Genomic DNA, 6,000 nt, shown 5'->3' on the forward strand with positions numbered 1-6,000 from the left:
CACTGGGGAAGGAAGGGATCTGTGGTGGCAGGAGGGGACAGATTCTGGAAGACTAAGGAAGCATGGAGTTTGGGCACTGGGGAGCCATAGAAGATGTCTGGTCGGTACTCAGAGTGTGGTCCACAGCCCAATGGCAGAGCCTGGGAACTTGTTAGGATCTCAGGGGTGGTCCAGATTGGCCGAATCAGAACCTATAGCTTAACAAGATGCCCAGGTGGTTTCAGTACCTGGTGAAGCATGCGAAGCCAAGGTCTTGACTCTAGGGGCCGGGACCAGCCTCAGTGGGGTGGGATGGAGGAGGCCAGGTCCAGCTGGGGCTGAAGAAGATGGAGACAGAGGGGAGGCTGGGGAGGAGACTCCATCCAGGAGTCCAGAAGCAGGACTGGGACATCACCCCCAGCCCACACGGCGAAGTGGGCAGGAGGGACAGGGGAGAAAATGTCAGGAGCTTCCCTGAAGTGTAGGGGTACAGACGGGTGTGGGCCCCGGAGGAGCTGCCCGGGGGCACATGGAATGGGAGCCACCCGGCAGCATGTGGGGGGCCCGCGTACCCCCAGCCCCCACCCTGCTGGGGCTCAGCAGTGACAGACTAGAGGTTCCTCGGGCCCAGAGGAGGTCACAGGCATTGCTGGCTGGTGACAGAGGTCAGGGGTAGGACAGGATGCCCAGCAAGCCAGGGGGGGTCCCTTCCTTTGAAGAGACAGAGGAGAGGGGCAGTGAGCTCTGGGCTCGGTCCAGTCGGCTCCCACTCCGGCTCTGCCAGCTGGGCCAGCCCCTCTTCCCACCCAGCTCTCATTTGTCAAGAGAGGGCAAAGCAGTCGCACCTAAAGGCCCCGACCCGAGTCCACATGAGTCAAGGGCACCACTCGGCCTGCTCAGATCAAGCACCCTTGACGAGGAGGATCAGGGCCGGGAGCCCCTGATCACAGTGGCTGCTCCCAGGGGGGCAGGGGAGGGCGGGGAGGGGACCCAGGCAGAATAGGAGGTAGGGTGGCCCTGGCCACCTGCTCTGACTAAGGCCTGGGCAGAGGCTGGGTGAGGAGGAGAAGAGAACGGGCGGGGCTGAGGGGGGCCTGTGACCCCCTTGCTCCTTCTCTAACCCTCCTGCCACAGTGGCATTTGGGCATGAGCCACCTTGCAAACATTAAAGAGCTGTGCCCGGCCAGGCAGAGGGTCCTGCCTGGGCAATACCACTCGCTCAGGAGTGGGTTTTATTGGACGAGGGGAGTTGAAGTCCCGGCTTCTCCTCTTGCAAGCTGCATGTCCTCGGAGATCCTTGAGCTCCCTGCCTGGCACACAGTAGGTGGCGAGAAATGTTGGCCCCTGTCATTAGCATCAGAGTCAACACCAGTGCCACGGGCCGGCCCTCCACAGTTGCCAGAGCTCATGGGCATCCAGTGTCTGAACAGTGATGACCAGACCTGCGGCACAGCGAGGGACGCTGAGGACATCCCCGCAGCCGCACAGCGAATCAGCCACCTCCCTGCTCCTTCCCGTGGGAAAGCCTCCTGGCCAGGAGCGTGGGGGCAGCCGCAGCCTGTGATAACGCCGTCTCCGTCATGCCCGCCCCAGGGCCCCACAGCGATGGCAGTGCCCGTGTGACTCAGCCACCCTCACAAAGCACCCTGTGTGCCCTGGGCCCCCCTCCCCCACCCAAGGCCCATCCCCCACGCCGCAGCAGCGGGTGGCAGAGCAGGGAGCCTGAGATGCCCACTGTGGAAAGCAAGAGCCACCCTCTGCCCCTGTTAATGGGGATTCAAGCTCAGGCTTGGGGCGCCAGGAGTCCATGCCAGCTCAAGTGAAGGAATGCAAGGCCCTGCGACCAGGGGGCAGGCTGCCCAGTCCAGACTGCCTCCTGAGAAGACCTTATTTGGAGCTCCAGGCCATCTCCAGCAGAGGGGAGCTGGCCATGTGCCCCGCCCACATTTACCTACATCAGGTTTCAGAACGCTGGGGCTTGGGCAAGAGGCACTGCCCCAGAACCAGAGGGCCCGCGTCCACACCTGGTCACGCACGGTCCTGCCTCCACCCCTCTCCTGAGAATCCCAGGGAGCCCATGGACCCCGGCGCACTCCCGTCCTGTGCCAGGCAAGGGACTGGCCTTTTCTCCCACTAACCTGCTCAGGAGGCCTGGCCCCCTTTGTCAGGAAACTGAGGCTCAGAGAGGAAGGGAGGCCAGCCCCAAGGTCAGGAAGGACTGGAGGCGGGATCTGGCTTCAAGGTCTGCTGCCCTCACACTCAGTACCCTCTTCCTGGTCCCAGGGGCATCAGGACCACGAGTGGATGAGACTTAACCTCGGGCCTGGTGCAGGCGGAGGCAGAGTGCCGCTCTTCCCCGGGGTCGCCTTGTTCCAGCCCTGCTGGGAGGGGCCGCTCCAGAACACAGTTCCTCAGACTGAGTTCAGCCTGGCTGGGCCGCTGAGGGCTGCCCACCCCCACCGACCGCCCCAGGAGGTAGGCACGCCTGGTTGCCCCACTGCCTGAGACAGAAGGTAGACAGGGCCATGGCTGCTCCTCCTAGGCGTGACGGAATGTCTGACCCTCAGCCCGGCCCCCCAGAGGCACTTGGCAGGAGGTTCCATTTAGCCCGAACTACCCGGGAGGTCATTCTGGCCATGCCCCTGCCTCTCAGCCTTCAGAATCCCTGAGCCCAGGGCAAACACAGGTGACCCCAAACCAGCCCCCTCACCCCAGCCACGCGCCTGCCAGCCTGGGCCCATCTTTCAGTGTGCAGAGCTGGGTGTCCAAGGCCTGGGCTCCTCCAGGAGACTCCGCCCACCTCTGGATGTCAGGGTCCCTGCAGGGAGGCGGTCAGGACAGGTCCCTCCTGCTCTGCCTCTGGTGCCTCAGTGCAGCCCCTGCCTGGCGCCTTGCAGGGAGGCAGCCTGGACGGCGGGAGCACCAGGGACGGGGATCTACACAGCTCTGCATCAGGACTCCCCCAGCACTGCCCCACGGTGCCCTGAACACCAGCCATGGCCTCTGGCATCCAATTTGTCCTGAGTGGACATGTTTCTGTGTTCTCAGGTTTAAATGGGGATGGGGGCCTAGAGCCAGGACCTTCTGGAAGTGCAACAGTAACCCGTCACTCTCCCACGGCCTCCCCCTCCCCTGCCATGGGTCAGCAGCAGAAGGGACCTCGTGGGCTAGAGGACCCAGACCTGGCTTGGGTCATCCCAGGTGCTACTGACACTAGACAGCTGTGCCCTTCTGTCAGTGGCTCCCTGATTTGTGACATTTGACTGGCAGTTGTTCAGATTCCAGGCTTAAGCCAGGTGCCTCTGATCAGGCAGTGTGGCATTGTCACATCTGTGCCAAGGGAGGCAAATGAGGCCCAGAGAGGTTTCATGGCCACCCACAAGGCAGCACAGCATTGTGCAAAGATGGCAAGACTTGCTTCATCTCAAGGGAACAATGTGCCGTCTCACTCACTGCCAGAGTCCCCAGGGATGGGAATCACTGCCATGATCTCCCCTTGTGCCCACTTCCACCCCCAGCCCTCAACACACACTCACGATTGGTGCATGTTAAGGTATTGGCTACGGAGACCCCCGGGGAAGTCGCAGACATGGCGCCTCGGTTTCCTCACCTGGAAACCTGGGCTGCCCCACTTCTACTTCTCTTGGTAAAATAAAGAGCTGGATTTGAAACTGCCTGTGGAAATCCCATGGAGTGCCCAGCCCCCAAGCCCCAGGAGACACCCCCAACACCTCCCAGAATCACTGCCTGCCAGGCAGCCAGGGAGCCCCCGGGGTCTCCCCCTAAGTGCGGGGGCGCAGCTGGCTGCGGAGTCATAATGGAGCAACGCTGACAGCTGTTCATTAGCAGCGGGAACGTGGGGCCCATTTGCTGCCCACACACCCCAGGGAACCAAGCTGGCAGAGGCGGAGCCAGCAGGCACCAGGCCACTCCGACCCCAGCCACCCACCTGGCTGGGCCGGGAGTGGGGCCCCTGAGGCAGGGCTGCAGGGGGAGGGGGCACTGCTGCTCTGGTTTTTATTTTCAGACCCCTGCCCACCATGCACAGGTGCAGGGGAAAGAGGCCCACACACAAGGAAAGCGGGGTCCTGCTGGAAGCCGCGGCAAACCCCACTTTTCCTCCCTCATGGCTCCCTGTCCACCATTAGTGAGTCTCAGCACAGAGCCCAGCCTGCAGGGGCTGCTGGAGAGGGTCTGGCACAGCAGAGGGACCCTGGGCGGGCAGTAGCTGCAGCAGGAGCACTCAGGCCTGGGCCCCGTCCCTACCCCTGGCTTACCTGGAAGCCTTCCCACCTCCTTCTTCCTCCTTGCCAAAATTCAAGGGCTCCGGGGCCAAACTGCTTCCAAACCAGTTTCCCAGAGGATTCCAGGAGGAAAAGGCTCAGGGCGCCTCCAGAGGAGGCCTCCTGTCCCCCGTGCCTGCACCAGGGTCCAGACTCTCGCCCCCACCTGCTCCTCTGAGCACAGGAACACACGACCGCCAGGGTCCCAGAACCAGGATGACCACCCCGTGAGCGTGCCCAGCCCGCGGACGCTGAGCACAGGGCAGAATCCAGAGCAGCCAGGCCTCCAAGTGGGGGTCCCTCTCCTTGGAGATCCCAGAGCCCTGACAAGACCACGCCCCCTCAGGGCATTGCCCCAGACCTGAGGGACAGCCAAAGTCAAGTGGGCCGGGCTGGTGGCCACACCTGCTGACCCCTGGCTCCTGCCCACCCCTGAGCACAGACTCTCACCTCCAGGTGTGGACAGGGCCTCTGCGGCTGCCTCCTCCCTCCTCCACCTCCAGCCAGGCTCCTAGTCTGAGCTTGTTCAGACTGGCAGGCAAGTCTCTGCGCCCCAGGTGAGGAAGGCTCTACCTGCCTGGCCGGCTACCTCACTTCCGGCCGCCCCACAGCCTCGGGGCAGTACTGTCTGCCACTCCGGCCTTCCTCTGCAAGGGCCGACCTGGCACTTTGAGGGCTGAATCCCGCACCCATGACCTCAGCCCTCCATGGATTTTGGTCCCCTCAACCCCAGGAAGCGCAGGCTGCTCCTGGACGGGTGAGTGGAGTTATCTCCACTCCGAGTCTCAGCAGCCTGGGGCCTGCCTGCCGTCTGCCACGCCCCCACCGCCTGATCCTTCTCCCTGATCTGGGGCCTGCCTGAATGGGGGCCCAGACCCACCTCCCTACAATAAAACCCAGCCATAATCAGCAGCTTGCCGAGGCTGGAGTCCAGGCTGGGGTGCAGGGGGTGGGGATCCTGCTCTCAAAACATCCAGCCTCCTGCAGAACACGCAAGGGGTGGGGCAGGGACGGAGCCTCTTCCTGGGGAGGGGTTGGGGGCAGGTGACCCAGGTGCCCCAAGAAGGTGCCAAGGGGCGGGGCCTAGTCAGGCTCCACCCACCGCCTCCCTGGAGGCCAGGCCCCCCACTCTGTCCTAAGGCCCCACCTCTGGCCAGCAGCTGGGGAGGGGTTTTTCAAAGTTCTCAACACCGGCTCCTCCCCCTCAAGGTACCTTCGTATTCCCACCCCGCCCCCACATTGGGAAACTGCTGAGCCTGGAAACCATTCGTTCCACAGAGTCAGTGACCTGAGTGGGAGGGGCCTGTGTGCCCAAGTGCACCTCCAGAACCTTCCCTCAACTCCCTGCCCCACTGGGTCTCCCGCAGCCACAGGGGTGGGACCCGGTCCCCAGTGTCAGGATTCTCTCTTTCTTGGTCTGTGTGTCCTGCCAGATCACCAACCAAGCCGCAGTGCAGGGCCTGGCCCAGGGAAAGGACGGTGACTGGTGGGTGAGGGAGGACGCGGGAAGAGGGGCCGGACAAGCCCAAGGACGCAGCAGGCCTCTGGCACGTACTGTTGAGGACCTACTGTGAGCCAGGCCTGTGCCATGCACCCGGAGACAGCAGCAAGCAAAACACAAAGATCTCTGCTTCCTGAGTCGCGGGGAGACGGTCGAGCGATTAATTATTAATAAGCAAATCAATATGAAATCCATCCAGACTATGGTAAGGATACAGGGCAAAGTAAACCAGGGAGA

At 62.8% G+C, this 6,000-nt stretch overlaps 1 protein-coding gene across 2 annotated transcripts in view; it reads right to left on the reverse strand.

Moving 5' to 3' along the window:
* ADGRG1 (adhesion G protein-coupled receptor G1) overlaps nucleotides 1-5,020 on the reverse strand; it is a 37,798-nt gene extending 32,778 nt beyond the window's left edge. Inside the window, exon 1 of one of the 2 annotated variants that reach the window (XM_079117886.1) lies at nucleotides 4,713-5,020. The gene's annotated coding sequence lies outside the window, so the exon portion shown is untranslated. Of the gene's footprint in view, nucleotides 1-4,256; nucleotides 4,371-4,712 lie in introns of those variants that run through there. The other variant, XM_079117889.1, reaches the window with a different exon arrangement.
* Nucleotides 5,021-6,000: the final 980 nt, after the last annotated feature.

This window comes from Sciurus vulgaris, assembly GCF_902686455.1.
Source record: "Sciurus vulgaris genome assembly, chromosome: 17".
In the NCBI taxonomy this organism is placed as follows: domain Eukaryota; kingdom Metazoa; phylum Chordata; class Mammalia; order Rodentia; family Sciuridae; genus Sciurus; species Sciurus vulgaris.